We start from the raw sequence: 21,361 nt of genomic DNA on the forward strand, positions 1-21,361 counted from the left end.
ATTCACGGTTTTAGCATTATTTGATGAGATTTGAGGTTTTGACTAAGTCCGTATCATATTTTAGGACTTGTTGGTGTATTTTGTTGAAGTCCCGAGGGCCTCAGGTGGATTTCGGAAGGTTAACGGATATAAAAAGGCTACTGAATTTTCTCTTTGGACAGCTGCTGATTTTTTTTACAGCATGGGAACAGTACCAGTGAACAGTGTCCGTGAACAGTGCTGGACAGAATGTTAAGCTCTAAAAATGGGACTTCGTCCCATTTTCCATTTTCACCAAATTGGAGCTCGGGGAGAGGCGATTTTCGGGAGATTTTCAGAGAAAACAACGGGGTAAATGTTCTTAACTTAATTTTGGTTAGATTACCCGAATCTATTACTAGTTTTTGTATTTAATTGGTGATTTTAGTTGGGAAAATTTTGAAACCCCTCTTCGTTTAATTTGAAGATTTGAGGGTCGAGTTGATGTCGGATTTTGGTAAAATTAGTATGGTTGGACTGGTGGTTGGATGAGGTTTCATATTTCATGATTTTCGTTGGGTTCCGAGACATGGGCCCCACAGGCGAATTTTTAGTGCAATTTCGGATTTTTAATGAAAAATGTAGAATTTCATATGGAATTAATTCCTATAATTTTTATTGATTGAATCGAATTGTTTATGACTAGATTTGAGAATTTCGGGCACGAATTCGTGAGGCAAAGGCTTGTTGGAATTTTGAATTGGTTGCAAAGCGTGGTAAGTGTTTGGTCTAACCTTAGCTTGAGGGATTAGGAGTTGTGTCTTATTTGCTACATGTTAATTGTAGAGTACGACGTATAGGCATGATGACGAGTATCTATACGTTGATGTCAAGCATGCCCGTGAGTCTTGTATTATAATTTTTATGACTCCGTTGTAGTTTATTGCGCTTTATATGTAATTATCACCATTGTTCCGTTGCCGGGATGTTTGTTTGATATTATTGTTCCCTTGCCGGGATATTTATTTTGATAGTATTGTTCCCTTGTCGGGATGTTTGTTTGATATTATTGTTCCCTTGCCGGGATGTGTGTTTTGATAGGATTGTTTCCTTACCGGGATGTTGTTGAAATATCATTGTTCCCTTGCCGGGAAGTTGTTATATTGCTCTTGTTCCCTTGTCGGGATTCCCTGTTATTATTGTTGGCTTGTAACTGGGAGCGGGTGGTACGCCTACCACAAGATATAATGAAATGGGAGCGGGTGGTACGCCTACCACAAGATATAATGAAATGGGAGCGGGTGGTACGCCTACCACAAGATATAATGAAATGGGAGCGGGTGGTACGCCTACCACGAGATACATGAAATGGGAGCGGGTGGCACGCCTGCCACGAGATACATGAAATGGGATCGGGTTGCACGCCTACCACAAGATATAATGAAATGGGAGCGGGTGGTATGCCTACCACAAGATATAATGAAATGGGAGCGGGTGGTACGCCTACCACGAGATACATGAAATGGGAGCGGGTGGCACGCCTGCCACGAGATACATGAAATGGGATTGGGTTGCACGCCTGCAATAATATATGAAAAGAAAGTGAAATCTGCCTTTGTTTTTCTTATTCTTATTAGTGGTTGGATTTTGATTCCTTTATAATTCTCTGATATTCTGTTTTTACCCTTTTTTTATGTTCAATACTCCAAATTTCAACAATTGTTACATTTTTAACTCAATTGATTTCTCAACTAAATTTTTCTTAAACCGTTTGAGGTTGTACTTTACCTAAAAAGGAATTTCTACTATGTTTTAGTTTATTGATTTCTCATATTAAAGGTAATGATTCGTTCGATAATGTACTTTAATTGAAAATGGTATCTTCTTTATCAAATGATTTCTAAAAATAACTTCATCATTTCTTGTTGATTTCCTAATTGGGTTGGAAGTTGTACTCTACTTTATGTTAAGTGAATGAGACATCACAAGGTGACATTTACTCGAAAGAATTATATTCGAAAGATGCTTATTTGAAAGATATTTATTTAAAGGAAATATATTCGAAATATATTCATTGAAAAGCATATTATCTTAGAGATTATTACTTGAAGGATTTATAGGCGAAAGATTTATATTTGAAGGACTTGATAAATTGATTGCACTTGTATCTATTATTTGTTGAGAAACATTTATGGTGTTCTTATTGCCTGCTATTTATATCACTGGTTGATCATTGTTGTCGTCATTGTTATCTGTTTCCTATTATTTTTGTACGTTATATTGCACAGGTTTATTTGGTAGCTTGGTCCTAACCTCGTCACTACTTCGCCGAGGTTAGGCTAGGCACTTACCGGCACATGGGGTCGGTTGTGCTGATACTACACTCTGCACTGTATGCAGATAGTGATACCGGAGTACTGGGACCGCAATGAGGGTGCTATCTTCAGCCCACACAGACGACACGATGTAGTCTTACAGACGTCCGTGGGCCTTGGCGTCACCTCCTATCTTTTTCTTTATCCTGTTTCCTTTACTCATTACAGAAACAATGTATATTTTATCTTTCAGACTTTGTATGTAGTATTCTTAGACCGTCTGTGAAGCTGTGACACCAAATTCTGGGTAGAGTTGTATTTAGACTTCTGCAGTTTTGTATTAAGATAAATTGTTAGATTTTGTCTTCCGCTTAATTATTTTTGCTATTTGCATGATATCTACCCATCACTGATAATGATTTAAAACTAGAAAAGGTTAAGTAATTAGAATAATTTGGTTTGCCTAACTTTCACCAGTAGGCGCCATCACGGCTCTCGAGGGTGAAAAATTCGGATCGTGACGGCTAGGTAAGATAGCTCTATATGTCATGTACCTTGCACAACTTTCATTTTTATTTAGCAAATATATTTTTCTTGTTAAGCGATCTTCATAACTAATATCATTATTGAGCTTGATGACCAATAGTTCTGGAAGAAGGACCAAATCAACTTTCATTATATTCTTTTTTTGTTTTTGACACGAAACAAGAAATTATGAAATGTTATATATGTCCTTGTTGTTAGCCAAACATCTAAGTGGGGCATTTGCATCTATACTCGCTTTTTGTGTCACGTTTTAACTTGTATTCGCTTTGCAAAAGAAACTGCAAACGTACCCGCTTTTTCGCATAACTTTAGCATATGAGGCTGAAGTAGCAAAGGCAATCACGCAAAACTTCGGCATTCCAGTAGACGGGCCTGAAGTAATAAGTGTGTTGAACCAAGTGTGCTGAAGTTTTTGTTTTGTAACTGGCGAACTTCAGCTTTTGTAACTGTCGAACTTCAGCTCTAGAGCTAAAGTTACTTAGTTAACCTAGGTACTAATAACTCCTTTGATTATCCTTCGTGTTGATGAGTACTGTCTTTTTCGGATTGTGTCGTGTCTTCTCATGTGCGAAATAAGCTCCTTTTATTCCATCTGTTTCGCTAAGTTAGGACTCATCTTCTGTGAAAAATATGAATATTTGTAATTTTAATTTATATTTAACTGAACTATCTTGAACCACAGGATAAAACTTTACAAACTTTCAAGAACACCTCAACAACTGAATGAAGATGAAGTCTATGAATTATGATAACAACAATTGCAGCAGCCACAGAAGTAGCAATAATAATTATAGTAATAATCATAATGATGCCAGTAGTAACTGGTTAGGATTTTCTCTCTCACCCCACATGAAAATGGAGGTTACTTCGTCTGAACCCAACACCAACATCATCAGTTCAATATTTTCTGCTTAGCTGAGATTCTCCTGTGTATGATTCGAGAGAGTTGCAAAGCAAGGAGGAGGAGAAAGGGGACTAAAGTTATTTAAAAAGTAGGTACAACTTAAAAGTTTTTAGGAAAATGAGTGTAGGTTAAATGGGGGCGACCAAATAGTGGGCCCCGTGCAATTTTTACCATCTAAGTTGTCATCAAATTTTATATTTAGTATACAAAATATACAATTGAAAGATGCTAATCTTTTGGGAAATTAATTGGATATACTCTTTAACATCACAACCTAGCAAGTATTTTAAAGCATCAAAGAGCATAACAGTATTTGCGATCGATCACGTCAAGTTTTAAACATTATCTATAAAGTTTTACATAGTTTTATTAGAGGCGCATTTATTTAATATAAAAAATAAAAAAGTGATTTTTTTATCTGTTTGTTTACCTTTACTCGCAAGCGATATCTTTTACCGTACAATTGCTACAATTAGCAATTTTATTTTCAACATATACTTTCTTTTAGCTTTTCTTGTAAGAAGAATACTACAATGGATCTCTATTTTTAAAGCTTGCTATTTATGCATAGGATCTACAATATAAATTCTACATATAAAAAAATAATTTATTGGGTTTTACACATTCGAAAAGAACGTAAAATTATTTTGAAAATATTTTGAATTTTCTTACCTTAATAGTTGTAGATGAGCTAATTATGATAGTTTTACACATTTGAAAAAGACGTAAACCTGTTTTGAAACGTTTTAAAAAGATTTACCTTCACAATTATACACGAGCCATTTATGATATCATTAACTATTTAAGACAAAATAAAAAAATTGTGTATCCCTATATATTTTATTTTTAGGATTAAAATTCCTTAGGCATGCATCTTGAAAGAGACTCAAAAGAGCTATAAAGACCTGACGGCCTAAATCCAGTATATCTCTTTAATAAAATGAATTGAAAATTAATAACTGACTTAATTAATAGGTGAATGTTAATTAGTAAAAGAAACTAACTAATATAATATTTAAGCCAAGTAGAAAATAGATAAAAATATTTTGATCTAATACTGATAGATATGAATGAAACTATTTGCAAATATATACATCCAATAACTATTTATATGAATCGCCTTGAAAAATGGAGGAATAATCAGCTACACGTATGATTAATTTTTAATTTTAGGAATAACATATGAATACATAAGCTAAACCAAGAAAAACTTGGTTGATGAATTTAATAAAAAAGAGTATAATAATTGGAAGGAATAATATCTTTCACAAAGTTTGCAGAATTTTGTTATTGAATTTTTGCAGGAAGACCAAAGCTAAAAACTAACTTCTTTTGTTGAAGTGTTTGACTCCCTTTTTAAAATGGGTTCGTACAATTTAATACGTTCTCCAATTAAATTAGTAATGTTATGTTAAATATCACATTTTGGTGGATGTCTACTCTTCCTCCACGATCTTTATGTCAAATGCTTAATGACATATTCAATGACATATTTTCTATGTTCAATGACATATTCCATGACATATTTTTTTCACTTTTCATGCCTATATAAAGGCCTTGTAATAGATAGGAAAATACACACAATTAAAGAAAAAAATCTCTTCCTTCTCTCTATCTCCATTTCTTGTTCATGTTTTACTAAATTGCTTTTATTTCCTTGTTCCATATTGCTACTTTGAATTATATTTCATAACACGTTATCAGCACGAGTCTCTAACCAATTGTATATATATATCTACAAAAAATTTCCTACATTCGGAAAGATTACAATTAGAAGCCATACATATACATTCGGAAAGATTACAATTAGAAGCCATACATATCATCACATGGTTAAATATAAAGAGAAACTACATATGGTAAGTAATGAAATGTAGAAGGTATGATTATCTTATACTTGTCACTCCTTTAAAATCTCATATGCACACAACTTCGTATTACACTTGTATTGCATAAGCACATATTAATATTACATCTTTTATATCACATGAATGGAATAAAATTTTTGAAGTTCTATATGTGAAAATCATAATAGCAGTTAATTGTTGATATGATGCATGTCATGGTAACCAAGGATATTTTATATAAATTGTCCTATGCATATTTATGTGTTAGCTATCTTCAATCTGTGTTGCCGCTTTAAACATTTTCTTTTACTTGGATGAATATTTTTTTCCTTTTGAATTTTTACACTTGCATATAGTACCAAAAAAAAGGAATAAAAAATAAAATAAAATTGGTCATACTGATTAAAAGCATAACTCATCTTGAAGAAAACAAGAAATACTTCACATCTTTATCTAGGTTGATTAATTACTTCTTTGATATTTGGAAAACAAACCAGCTATTGAGAAAGTATACTTCATAATTTATGGTCGTATCATTTGAAAGCAAACAATGATTAGTATGACTGCTAGAAGAGGTATTTTTGAGTATCCATGACCTACTTGATGCTTGCTACTGACTTACCATTTTATATGAATGATGCACAAGCTACAACTGGTAAGTTGTTACCTATAATGTCACTTTTCAGGTAATATAAAAGTTCAATTTATGTATTAGTACTATATATGTGTTAGGTGTACTTTTGATAAATTTATTCACTAATTGCTTGGTTAAATTGAGTAAAGGAAAGTTATGGCGTTAAATCAAATCCAATAGGTAGGGTATACCCCGAAAACAACAATATTTTTTAGAGAGACTCAATAAATATTATGACAATGATTTTATGATCCTTTTAAACTCTAATAGAATTTAGAAGAAATATTCTGACTACAAACGGTTGTATTTTATATAGATGCTACAAATAATTAATAAAGCTTTACGCTGATTTGAGATTTGTACACTTATTTAAGAAAGCAAATTTGATTTGCTAAGTTGCAAATTAGTTGTGTATAACTTTCTTGGCATGTGATTGAAATTAAGGCTTGATAATGAATCTCAATATTGTTTAGCCTATTATGCCATTGATTGAGGGTAAGACATCGGGATCAAGTCCTGATGCTCCATAATGATAAGAGTTGGTTTTGAGTCCCAATTTATTATGGCCTAACATGCCTTTATATTGGTAAGACATTGGGTTTGAATCCCAATGTACCATATTTATGATATAATGATGACTAAAGAAAAATATTATATTTTTCATGAAAAGGCATGAAAATTGTCCCACTTGATTTGCTCCATTCTTGAAGTGAATGTGATAGCAGTGCATAATAAGTTTCAATGAAGACAAGTGGTTGAACAATGAACGTGGGTGTTCCAAATATCAAAATAATAATCATCACTATGATTATAAAAGGAGAACAATAAGGGTTCTCAAAATAGTCCTTCAAAATGTGAAGGCAATGCTTACCATCAAATTGGTATGAAAATAATAAAGCACGTCGCTGATTATGATCCATTCCTTGAAGAGAATATGACTTGTGATAAGCATTGAGAATGCAAACTCATTCCTAAAGTTGAATGTGGCAATATATGATAAAAGAAATGAATAAAGACATGCAATTCATGATTATATGAATACCACACAACTCACCTCTAAGGGAGGTTTGAGTAAAATAAAGAGAATAAATATTATTGTGTGGTTACATGAATATGTCATTGGTCGCGTACATGTGGTACGCCAAATATTATTTTGTCATGCCTTATAAAAGTTATTAAAGGCAAAGTTAAAACAAGAAATGATTTTGCTTATGATGATTTTGACCATGATAATTTATTATGATATAATTTTATCCGTGAAGGAGACATTTACCATATGAATGGTATGATAAAAGATCTTGTAGTACAAAAGTTGTTAAGAACACCGAAAAACTAATTTGTTACTACCCAGATGAATAAACTTATTCATGACATTGATATTGTAAAGTCTCAAAAGAAACTTTTTGAGTTTCAAATATATAAGTCAAAGTGATTGGCATATTGAGACTATAAATGAAAGGAAGATTGAATATCTTCATATTTCTATAATCATATCGGCTAAATATGAAAGGTTACCCGATCTTCTTTCTATTTGTACTACACAAATATAAGCATGATGCTAGAGTCATATGCCACAAGTAAACTAAAGGTTTACTAAAACAAATATTAATTGGCATGATCGGTTGACCATCTCGGTTCAATTATGATGCGAAAAATTAATTTAGAATTACATTGACATATATTGAAGAATAGAAGATTCTTCAAGAATTCTCTTGTGCTGCTTATTCTCGTGATATAGCTGCTTATTCTCATGATATACCAGTTAAAGGTTGGGATTGAATCCCTTGATTTCTAGAAGGAATAAAAGGTGATATATATTTGGGCCCAGTCACCTGCCATGTGGACCGTTTACTATTATATAATTTTAATAGATGCATCTATTTTATGGTCACATGTGCATTTGTTATCAACTTGCAGTTTGGTTTTTGCAAGATTGCTTGCTCAAATTATTAGAGCACAATTCCAGAATATAAATTATGATGATTTATCTTGATAATACTAGTTTAAATCCAAGTTGGTTTAGTGGAAATTGTATGCCTCCAATTATAGCTAAATCATCGGTTATGAGAACAAAACTCCCAAAAATGAAATTTGGTATAAGGTGCATTAATTAATATACACCAGCACTTGTACGCATCTAGCCAAGTTATCAAAATTTCTCCCGATCACAATCGGTTCAGGGTCAGGAACCAAATAATTTCTATATAGAAATATGAATGTGTTAGATGATTTAATTATGCTACCACAATGCACAAAGATGGGTTCCCAAAGAAGGTTGGGAAATGTGTTGGTGATCCCAACATTAGGGGGAGAAAATGGATAGCTGAGAAAGTGATACGTGAAATGAATTATTATGAATACATATAGATCCTCGTACAAGAAAATATGAACTTGAAGTTCAAGTGATAATTAATTTATAAATTATTGTCAGACGCATTTGCTGACCTAAAGCTAAATGTCATATTTCAGTTGTTAATGCTCCAAATAGAATAAAGTCCATGAGGGACAGAGTCTATGGCACGCATGAAGCGTAACAGACCAATCGGTTCCAAAGATAAAAGAAGGGTACAAGAATGATTCAATTTGTCCTTGTATCTTTATAAAAAGATCTGGATTTGAATTTGTTATAATCTTTGTGTATGTTGATTCAAATATCATTACAACTCCCAGGCAGCTTCCTAAAGCAGTAAACTGTTTAAAGAAAGAATTTGAAATGAAAGATCTTGGAAAGACAAAATTTTGTCTTGGTCTACAAATTGAGTATATGAAAGATGAAATTTTTATCAATCAATCAGCATACACTAAAATAATTTTAAAGCGATTTTATATGGATAAAGCACATCCATTTAGTACCCTGATGGTTGTGAGATCACTCGATATAAATAAAGATCCATTCCGACCTCATGAAAATAATAAAGAACTTGTTGGTCCTGAAGTACTATATCTTAGTGCAATTGATGCACTAATGTATCTTGCTAACACTAAAAGGCATGGCATAACATTTTCAGTTAATGTCTTAACAAGATATAGCTCTGCTCCTACAAGGAGACATTGGAGTGAAATCAAACACATATTGTGTTATCTAAAAGGACTACCAGTGTGGGCTTATTTTATGTCAATGATTGCAATCCTGATCTTGTTGGTTATGCCGATGTAGAGTATTTATCTGACACACACAAGGTTTGATCTCAAACATGCTATGTGTTTACATTTGGAGGCACTGTCATATCTTGGCGATCGACTAAGCAATCAATCGTGGCTACTTCTTCTAATCATGCTGAGATAATTTCTATTCATGAAGCAAGTCGAGAATGTATTTGGTTGAGGTCTATAATATATCTTATCCGAGACAAAATGTGGTTTGAAGTGTGACAAACTACCCATAATTTTGTATGAAGACAATGCACCATGCATGCCCAATTGAAGGGATGATTCATAAAAGGAGATAAGACAAAGCACATTTTACCAAAGTTATTTTCACACATGATCTTCAAAAGAATGGTGATATCAATGTGCAACAGATTCGTTCAAGTGATAATATGGTTGATTTGTTCACCAAATCTCTACTGACGTCAACCTTCAAGAAACTGGTGTACAAGATTGGGATGCGAAGGCTGAAGGATGTGAACTGATGCTCTCATCAGGGGGAGTTAATACGCGGTGTACTCTTTTTCCCTTACAAGGTTTTGTCCCACCGGGTTTTTCTTGCAAGGTTTTTAACGAGGCAACCAAAAGGCGTATTTCTAAATATATGTACTCTTTTTCCTTCATTAGGATTTTTTTCCCATAAGGTTTTTTCCTAATAAGGTTTTAACGAGGCACATTATTTATGGACATCCAAGGGGGAGTGTTATGATAAATATCATATTATGGTGGATGTCTACTCTTCCTCATGATCTTCATGTCAAATGCTTAATGACATATTCAATGACATATTTTCTATGTTCAATGACATATTCCATGACATATTTTCTATGTTCAATGATCATGCCTATATAAAGGCCTTGTAATAAATAGGAAAATACACACAATTAAAGAAAAAAATCTCTTCTTTCTCTCTATCTCCATTTCTTGTTCATATTTTACTAAATTGCTTTTATTTCCTTGTTCCATATTGCTACTTTGAATTATATTTCATAACAAGTAATAGTTTCTTTAAGAAATATATCCTAAAATTAAAAGGATTACATGGCTAATGTGCAATATAAAAAAAGAAAGAAATATATTTATGTCCGAAAAATAATTACTAATAGGATTCCCAGAGGTAATAGAATTACATGACAATGTGGCAATTCTCAAACAGAAAATAAGTTATATATTGGGATTTAGCCATAAGAAGTAAATCAAATTTGTGGATTGGTAGACTATTTACTGGTTAGTCTATTTTTCTCGGTTAATTCCCAAAACGGGCATATTTAAGTTTAGTAAAATTCACAAACTTTCTTTTATTATATTCTCAATCCGGCATATTAACAAATAATTTGATTTAGCAAAAAGTTTTCAGGTTTGAGTAAGAATTAGTAATAGGATCCTAAAAGTAATAGAATTATATGCTAACATCTAGGATTCCAGTACGAAGTATGACCTAAAACTAATAAGATTACTTGGTTAACAACATCTAGAATTCCAGTTATGACCTTTTACTGTGACTATTATACTTAATATTATAAAGTTATATTTGTAAACTGACATTGTATTCGTGCTTTTATAATAATATAGATTGCTTATAAATGGTGTTTTAAAAGGCGTGAGCAAGGCGAGGTGAGGCGTAAGACCCAAGGCACGGGGCGTAAGACCCATGGGTATTTAATTTTAAATTTTATAAAATAATATATTGCAGTAAATATTTATAAACATATAAAATTACATAAAAAATTAAGTAAACTATAAATATGTGGAAAAAAGTGCTCCATCTCCATAAAACATTAGTCAAAATAATCTATTATATGCTACTTACAAGCACAAATAACTTGAGTCGAAAAGAACAAAATTTTCTACATTGATCAAGGAATAAAAAAGATGACTAACCTGCAATTTGAACTTTGAACTTGCTCCTATGAAGGAGAATGAAGTTCTCTTTATATTTGTAAAAAAGAAATATTTGAACATTCGTTACTTTTGGGAGATATTAGCAGACAAGATAAAAAATTAGAAAAAACCATAAATAAGGGCTCCAATCAATAAAAAACTATCTTGATTTTTAAATTTAATACATTTCAGTTCCTTTTTAAAATTTTTGAGTAATTACAAGCTAAGTTTTGAGAATTTGGGTATTAGATGAAAACTTATTCAATAAATTTTATTTTAATTTGAAAAAGTCTCTAGGGCTTACACCTTATTGAGATATTATTTTAATTATATGTGTAAACACTGATAAGTATGTTAGTTAACTTTAGTTAGTTCTTTGTTTGTTAGTTAGTGCCCTCACATGTGGCTCACATGTAGTGTATATATGTATGTCTTGTACAGATAATATATTCAGTTCAATTAATTCATTTTTGCTCCCATCCTTCTCTCATTCTCACTCTCTCCTTTGAGAAGCTTCTAGGGTTCCACCATTGGAGCTCAAACTTGAGCTCCACCATTGTTGTTTACCTCTCAATCTTTACATGGTATCAGAGCGAGGTATTCTACTCGCTATTCTCTTCAATTTCCTTGTCAATTTTTGGATTCTAAAGATACAGTCACTGTCTCCATTTTTGCCTCAATTTTCTCGATCTGGCATTTTCTTCTTCTCGCTTCATTCTTTGATAAATTGACATTGTTTCTCATAGCTATCCTTGATCCAAACAATGAAACTGAAGTTGAATCGGGCGATTCTACTCCCGTCGCCCACGTCGACTCTGGAGTCAATTTGAGTTCCCCTTTTTGTATGCACCCGTCGGATAACGCTGGTGCAATATTAGTCACAGCTCCGTTCAATGACATTGGCTACAGACCCTGGAGGAGAAGTGTTCTTAGGGCACTTTCAGTCAAAAATAAAATAGGATTTATTACTGGAGAATACAAACGCCCAAACCTAGATTTCCCATAATTCCGTCAATGGGAGAGGTGCGATGATATGGTAACCTCTTGGATTCTGAATTCTCTGTGCAAAGATATTGCTGATAGTGTCGAATATGCTAGTAATGCCTTCGAGCTATGGAGAGAGTTAGAGGACAGGTATGACTAGATGAATGGTACCAAATTATACCAAATCCAAAAGGAGATCAATGATTTAACTCAATGTGTCCTTTATATTACTGGATATTATACAAAGATGAAGAAACTTTGGGAGGAATTGAACATGATAAGTGCCAAATCACAGTGCACTTGCCAATGTACCTGTGGAGCTAAGGAAAATATGCACAAATCTGAGCAAGACAGAAGACTCATCCAATTTCTTATGGGATTGAACTAGGTATACACCACAATGCGGGACAGTATACTTATGATGAATCCTTTACCCTCCATGGCACAGGCCTTATCTTTGTTCATTCAGAAGGAAAAACAAAGAGAAGTGAAATTGCAAAATCAGCTCGTGATGGAATGTGTCTCTCTAAATGCCAATGTCCCTACACATGGTAGCCTAAACAGGGCACATATGCATAACAATAGTTTCAGAACTAATTACTCTCCAAATAACTACTCCTCTACTAGTAGACCTCGTCTTTTTTGTGACTACTGCAAGCGTGCTGGTCATACCAAAGACAAATGCTTCAAGATCCACAGTTATCCTCAATACTTAAATCACAACCCTAGGTATAATAAAGGCAAGAGATCTGCAGGAAATGTACATAGCACTCTAGTTGGCACTTTTCCTGTGAATGGTGAGGAAATGCATCCCCAAAGCAACAACTCTAATGTCAGTCTTACTAAAGAGCAATATGGACAATTGGTGACTCTACTCCAGCATTTTCAGACCAGCTCTGCTGGAGATAACTTAGACAATAGCACTAATGGTGGAAATGTGAATTTTGCAGATATTTTAGCTTGCTCTGTATCTGTTCTCTCTGTTGATTTTGGACTGTTGTCATGTAAGTGCTTTAAGTCAAGAGCTGACATTTGGATTCTAGATTCATGGGCTTCTAATCATATGACCTTCAACAAATCCTTGCGTACTCACATTAAAACCTTAGTATATCCTATGTTGATTACTTTAACAAACGGCTAGAGTTAAAGTCATTGAAATTGGAACAATTACTCTTGCATCAAACATTATCTTTTAGAGAGTCCTTTATGTTCCTTCTTTCAAATACAATCTTATTTCAATACATTCTTTAGCTTCTCAGTTCAAAGGTCTAGTAGCTTTTTCTGACTTTCTATGTCTACTGTAGGCCCCTTCAATGAAGAGGCCTCTGGAGATTGGTAAGGTTAAGGATGGCTTGTACCTCTTTTGTTCAAGTTGTTTGAAGAACTCCTGCTCAACTTCACCTGTCTTTTTGTCTCTTTCAAATTCTGCTTTGTCTAAGACCTCTGATGTAAATAGCTTGCACTGTTAACATTTTGATTCACCTGTAAATGTTTCCACTTGCAATTCATACTCAATTGTAAATAGTTCCATTGGTAATAAAACTCAATGCATTTCATCACATTCTTTCTTGTCTAATATGAATCAAGCTGGCTTACTGCGACATTATAGATTGGGACATGTCCCTTTTGTCAAGATGAGGGAGATATCCTCCATTCCTATTCAATTCTCAACTAAGAAACCTTTTCTCTGCTTTATTTGTCCCATGGCTAGGCAACCTAAACTTACTTTCCCCCACATAACCAGTACCACAACTTTTCCTTTTGAACTTCTTCGTGTGGACCTCTAGGGACCTACCATGTGGCCACTCATGACAACTATAAATACTTTATCACTATAGTAGATGACTATAGTACGGCCACCTGGACCCACCTCTTGACCAATAAGAGCAATACATTACAAGTTATCAAAGGGTTCATATCATTAGTTGAAACTCACTTCAAAACAAATATAAGGTACCTTAGGTTAGACAATGGTTCATAGTTTGTGAATACAGAAACCTCATCCTTATTTCAGTCAAAAGGGATTATTCATCAAAGCATGTCCCTACACTCCTCAACAAAATGGGGTCATAGAAAGAAAATATAGGTACCTTTGGAAAACTTCCAGGGCACTCCTCTTCCAGTCCAAATTACCTTTACAGTATTGGGGTAAGTGGGTATTGGCTGCCACTCATATTATCAACAGACTCCCCACTACTTATCTAAAAAAACAAATGCACAATTGAAGTCCTTTACAATAAAAAAAATCAACCTATTCCACCTCAGAAGTTTTGGTTGCCTATGTTTTTCCACTATACCCAAGATTCATAGAGATAAATTTGAACCTAGAACCACTCCCCATGTCTATGTAGGATATCCTTATGAGACAAAAAGGTACAAAGTTCTCAATTTGGCCACTAAGAAGATTCATGTTTCCAGGGATGTAATCTTTCATGAGCATATCTTTCCTTTTGCTATTGTATCTGATTCCTCTTCTTACTTTCCTCCAGTTCTTGATTCTACCTCTCCTATACATGATATACCACTCACTGAGGCACATTCTGATATTCATACCTATTCTGACACTCATACTTCTCAACCATTAACAGGTACTGCTTATGTCTCCTCTATAGCCTCACCTATAGACAACTCAGCTATACATTCTCCCAGTAATCCATCACAAGTTATTCCTTCACCTTCACCATCTTTAACTGAAGTCAACCAAATACTTAGAAGATCTACTAGAGAACATCACCTTCAAGTGCATTTGAAAGTTTATGTATGTTCCATGCCTAACCTATACCCTGATACACATCCGACATTTGTCTCAACATCTTCTGCACCCATATCCACTCTAGATTCTCCTTTTTCCCTTAGTGCTCTTTTTTCTGAACACCACCATGTGTCCTTCACCTCTCTAGTTCCTAATGGTCATCATCTTGTGCAAAGTATTTGTCATGATAATGAGCCAAATTCTTATGAATATTCAGCTTTAGATCCTACTTGGCAAGCAGCCATGACATTAGAGTTTGAGGCATTCCATGCTAATCAGACCTGGGACTTAGTTCCCTTACCTATAGGCAAGAAACCATTATGTTGTAGATGGGTATATAAAATCAAGCACAAAACTAATGGTAGTGTTGAGAGGTTCAATGTCAGGTTGGTGGTGAAAGGGTATACTCAACAAGCTGGTATTGACTATATTGAGACCTTCTCACCAGTTGTGAAAATTACCACTATCAGGGCACTTATAGAAACTGCAATAAAGAAACATTGGGGGATTTTTCAACTTGATGTAAATAATGCCTTCCTTCATGGAGATCTCCATGAGGAAGTGTATATGGATCTACCTCCTGTCGTATTAGTTGATAAACCTGGGCTAGTGTGTAAACTGAACAAATCACTATATGGCTTGAAACAGGCCAGTCGACAGTGGTATGCTAAACTAGCTGAGGCTCTATGTTCTAAAGGATATGTTCACTCCCTTAATGACTATTCTCTGTTGTACAAGAAGACTGACTCCCATGTTATCTTTGTTGCTGTTTATGTTGATGATGTAATTATTACAGGTAACAATTCAAAAGAAATTACTTTGTTGAAAGCTTTTCTACATGCTCAGTTTACGATCAAGGATTTGGGAAGATTACACTATTTCCTAGGCTTAGAAGTTCTCTACAAGGATGATGGTGCTATAATCTCCCAAAGGAAGTTTGCACTTGATCTACTGAAGGAGTATGAAAGCCTTCATTGTAGTACTTTCAGCTCACCATTGGATCCTAATGTTAAACTAAAAGCTAAGGAAAGTATGCCTCTGAACAGATCCTTCTATCTATAGGATTATGATAGGTAAATTGAATTTCCTCACAAATACGAGACTAGACATTGCATATAGTGTGCAACACCTTAGTCAATTCATGCAGATCTCAGGGAACCTCACTTGAAGGTTGCTTACCATTTGCTTAGATACTTGAAGACTGATCCTAACCTTGTGGTTTTTATATCTGCTAGTTCTGATTGTACTGTTAAAGGGTATTGCAATTCCGACAGGGTAGCTTGCCCAGATTCTAGGAAATCTGTTACTGGATATCTGGTGCTCCATGGTGATAGTCCTATCAGCTGGAAGTCTAAGAAACAAGCCACTGTATCCCTCTCATCTATTGAAGCTGAGTATAGAGCCCTAAGAAATGTTGTTGGTGAGCTTACTTGGTTGTACAGGTTGTTTGATGAGCTAACAGTCCATTTCCCTAAACTTGTCCCAGTGTTCTGTGATAGCCAATCAGCTCTACACATTGCCCGCAATCCTGTGTTTCATGAATGCACCAAACATATTGAGGTCGATTGCCACTTTGTGAGAGACAAGCTACAAGAAGGACTAGTATCTCTTCATCATGTTGGAACTGATTGCCAGCTAGCTGATGTCCTAACCAAGGCCCTTACTGGAGTCAAGCATGCCACAGTTATGAGCAAGTTGGCAGTGACAACCTCACTTCCAACTTGAGGGGGGTGGGTATTGAGATATTGTTTTAATTATATGTGTAAACACTAATAAGTATGTTAGTTAGCTTTAGTTAACTTCTATGTTTGTTAGTTAGTGCCCTCACATGTGGCTCACGTGTAGTGTATATATGTATGTCTTGTACAGATAACATTTTCAGTTCAATTAATTCATTTTTGCTCCCATCCTTCTCTCATTCTCATTCTCTCCTTCGAGAAGCTTCTAGGGTTCTACCATTGGAGCTCAAGCTTGAGCTCCACTATTGTTGTTTACCTCTCAATCTTTACACACCTCTCTACAAAAATGCGCCTCAAACGCCCGGGCATACGCCCCGAATTGCTGGGCGTACGCCTCTTGAGACTTTAGCCCCACACCATCGCCTCGGGGCATTTTTGGTGTGTCTCGCCCCAGGGCTCGCCTCGAAAACGCCTTTTAAACCATGTTTATAAATACACAGAAGAACTATAAGTATAGTCAGCATCAAAATCTAAAGCCTATCAATGCCACACTTGTAAACTTCTTTTGAAGAACATCAAAATGAATCAACAACATCCAATTCTCATCACCCAAAGTTCACTAAACAAGACAAGCCATGGACTTTCATTTTAAATTTAAATTTAAAGAGATATAAACGAGCAAATTCATCTATCATACAACATCTTTTTCTTTTCTTTTCTTTTCTTCTTTTGATGTGTCAACTTATTACAGTCTGCAACTTCAGAATCATCCAATGGTCGCTTTTCCTGTTCTCTTCATTACACTCCCAGCTCTTCATGGCCATTGCCTCTAGAAAAGTGCAAGACACAAACCTTGTGGTAATATATAGATGACAAAGCATCAGTGGACAATAATGCTACTCATGAAAAAAAAGGGCAAAGATTGAATAATATACTCCCCCATTTGTTTGACTAAGACACCAAGTTTGAAAAACAAATTAATGTATAGTGGTAAGAGTCTACAAGTCCTCTCATGCTTCTTTCTTATCATAAAAATATAAACTTTTATGAAAATGATTCCTAACAAATCATATCATTAAGATTGTAAAGTGAGAATGATAGATTAAACAACTTGAGCATATAAAATTGTGACAATCTTTGTTAGACGAATTAAAAGAAAAGTATGTCACACAAAATGAGACAATGGGAGCAGTAAAATTTGACCAAAAAGTATATTAAAAAACAAGTGAGTGATTTCTTGAATTGGGATCATACCAGCTCGTAAGGTGGAAGATGATGATCAGTGTAACCAATCCGTCAAAAGAAGAAAAGTGAAGAGAGCAAGCAAAACTGCAGGCAACAAACCAACTTTGGATTTAAATGATGCAATGCTGGGCAAGTCTGGTGGAAGAGCACATTCTTCCCCATTGAAAAACACCTTAGCAGGGAATCCATCACCAGCTGCAACATTAATATGTGGTGTGTATTTCTTTAAGAAAGAAATAACAGATTGTTGTTTTCCAGGCACTCTTGGATCTTTATTAGGATTACTACCCTTAACTTCTCCAACCAAGAAATTCAAACCAGGCAACCCTTGCATAAATATAGTGTTGTTCCTACTAGGCAGCTTTGTCCCATTGAAAGAATAAACATTTTCATAGCCACTAGCTATATCTTTCTTCATTTGAATTGCTGTAAACCAATCTTCAAAAGCATCATCTCCCCAATTGAATAGAGTTATTCTAGCAGTCCATCCACTCTTGTAATCACTATCCACATGCCAATTAATGCTCACCCCGCAATTATCAGGACAAGGTAGTTTCTTGGGCAGAGGACCTAAATGTTTGATATCGTTCCAAGCTTTAGCCTTTTCCTCTCTATTTTCAAAAGGGACAAGAAGTGCTTCAGGAGGAAGAAGCAGCGGCTTTCTATTCGCGTCACATTTAGACATCTGTTCACAGCCGCAGGCGCAAGTGCTGCATGGGATAACAGAATCTGCATAATAAGCAGAGAAAGAAACACAGCATTTGGCTCCTTTGGGCTTCGGACGAGTAATGTTACAAGTAATTTGCCAGCTAGCTACTGCTGTAGTGATAATTCCAATTCCATTAGGATCTGGAAATTCAGATGGATCTATTCTGACTGGAGGTCCACATTGATAAGATGGATTAATTGTACCCTCAATTTTCCAGTTCTGAGGCGGATTTAAGGCGGTTCTGTTTAAATCAGGTGGGAGTTTGAAAACTTCCATCTGGAAAATGGATCTTGCTTGGGTCTCATTCATGATAGGCGACAAAAGAGTCCCGTTTCTGCAACAATAAGGTAATTTCCCAACTTTATCATCCTCGGCTTTCTCCTTAGGCAAATCAGAAATGAGTGGCTTCTTTTGGCAATTGATTACAGTAGTGAAATCGAAATCCTTGTAATATTGTCCTTGAGGGTCCGTAAATGCATTCAGAAGGGTCTTTCTTGTGAGTATAGGCACCTTTAATGCTGTAAATGAACTCATTTCTCATCCACTCCCACGTTAAGTTCCAATGATCAAGACGGCCCAAAGGATTGAGATTATCAATAGTGACCTGGGCTTGGTACTTGTTCGTGTACGCTGATAGAACATCGTAAGTTATGGAGAGATCTCCATAACGACGGGGCATGAACTTGGTGGTCACATTCTTGGCCTTGAATTTAGGATCCCTCGTGCAGCAAACATGCATATAACTTGCTGCAAAAAGAGCTAACAGGTCAACCTTCTAGCAGGATAATAGTAATACATAAAATGCAAATTTCACCCAAAAGTTCATTCCACAATTATATTGAAAGAAAACACATGTTTCTTTGGAAGAGGGAGGAGGGGAAAGGCGTTACAGGTTAAAAGAGGAAGAGAAATTCAGAAAAGAAGAAAGAAACACAACCTTTAGTTTGCGTGAGAAAGAGAGAGACAGAATTATCTGATGATCAGAGAACCATGGGAATATTTGGTTCTTTGATTTTACAAAAGTTTCAACGCCTTTGTGTTACTTATAAGGTAGATAATAAACGCTGCAATGTAAATGCATGCATTGTTACAAGAATAAATGTATTCCTACGCTACAGATGGTGGAATAATTGGAATCCCTTCATTCTTGACCAGAGTTATTGGGTCCGAGCAGGGTTGGAGCTAGGTGGGCGGAAGAAGGTTTAGTCGAACCTCCTTCGCCGAAAATTACCTTATACTCCCTCCGTTTCAATTTATGTGAACCCATTTGACTGGGCACGGAGTTTAAGAAAAGAGAGAAGACTTTTGAACTTATGGTGTAAAATGAGGCACATATATTTTGTGTGGCTATAAATCATTGCATAAAAGTAAATTGTTTCCAAATAAGGAAAGAAGTCATTCTTTTTGGCACGGACCAAAAAGGAAATAAGTTCAAATAAATTGAAACAGAGGGAGTATATATATATATTAGATGTTGAATCCCCTTAGCTTCTTCGCATGCTTACTTTTTTATTTTTTGAATCCTCTTGGCGAAAACACTGCTGTCTGTCACTAGGTCCGAGTTTCAGAGGTATTAGAGTAATTGCACTATTGGGTTTCGAATACCCAATGTTTAAATTGGAAAAAACATTTTTCTTCCTATCATTTAAAGTGCAGTGCCAAGGATCTATATGCTGGTAAAAATGAACTTTTCAGACCAAAAGCATGAAAGACATACGTACTATAACGCTTAGGAGCAGGGCATTTGTATCCCTCATTGACAAGCTTGATTGTTTTAGGCATAGGAGTTGCTTTATCTTTGAGACCAAATTGCGTCCCCTTAATACTGATTTGAGCAGACATTTGAGTAAAATCTCCTGCGGTATCTATAGCCGTTTTCAAATCGGACTGTGGATACCCTGCCAATGTTGTACCATTTTTACCTACTTTTACAGGAAATCCATCTCCGTCAATTGCAACCGCTCCATCCGCGGATACCAACAACTCATTATGCTGAAATCCCACGAAAACTTTCCAGGATTTCAGCTCATAAATCCCTGTATTCAACACCGTTAACATGGACTTAAATGACCATGCTTGTGCTGATATGTTCTTCACCAATGGGTATACTTTGTCTCGTCCCTCGAAACTATACGTGACAAAGATTCCATCACAATGCTCTTGTTCCGGTGGCGGTGCCGCCGGTTTTTCCTCTCCGCCGTAATCTTGCCCGCTACATGTTTGAAAAAACAAGACTAATGCGACCCAAGAGATAGCCCTCCATGGAATTTGCATTCCTTTACAGCTTGTTACAACCATGGAGGACTATTAAATATGGTTTCTTAAGAAATGGCGTTTTGTTAAATATATTTTCAGATTTTGGATCACATTGACGGAAAAAAAAAAAAAAAAAAAGGGAAGAGGAAAGCGGAGGAAGCAGGCGGCCGGTGAAGGGAAAAGGATCGATCACCACCAGCTGATGCCGTGTGAAAGCACACAACGGCGCAGGAGGTGGTAAGGGAAAAAAATGGACGTCACAGGTAGAAAAAATGTTGAATTATACTAATAGACAGAAGAATGTAAGACCTGTTCAGCTTTGCTCTCTTCCTCTAATTTTAGCGATTCATGCGGAGAACACTTATAGACGTGAACTTCTACGGATGCTATTTTGGGGGTAGTATTGTCTAGATGAATTTGTTTTATTGGTCATTAATTAGAGCATGCCAATCATATATAGAAATTGAACATGCATGCATGGCAATATATTTGGAACTTAATTGG

General features: G+C 35.2%; 1 pseudogene; it reads right to left on the reverse strand.

Moving 5' to 3' along the window:
* Window positions 1-17,178: 17,178 nt before the first annotated feature.
* Window positions 17,179-21,124, reverse strand: LOC107813761 (COBRA-like protein 10; annotated as a pseudogene).
* Window positions 21,125-21,361: the final 237 nt, after the last annotated feature.

This window comes from Nicotiana tabacum, chromosome 10 (genome assembly GCF_000715075.1).
Source record: "Nicotiana tabacum cultivar K326 chromosome 10, ASM71507v2, whole genome shotgun sequence".
Lineage (NCBI taxonomy): Eukaryota > Viridiplantae > Streptophyta > Magnoliopsida > Solanales > Solanaceae > Nicotiana > Nicotiana tabacum.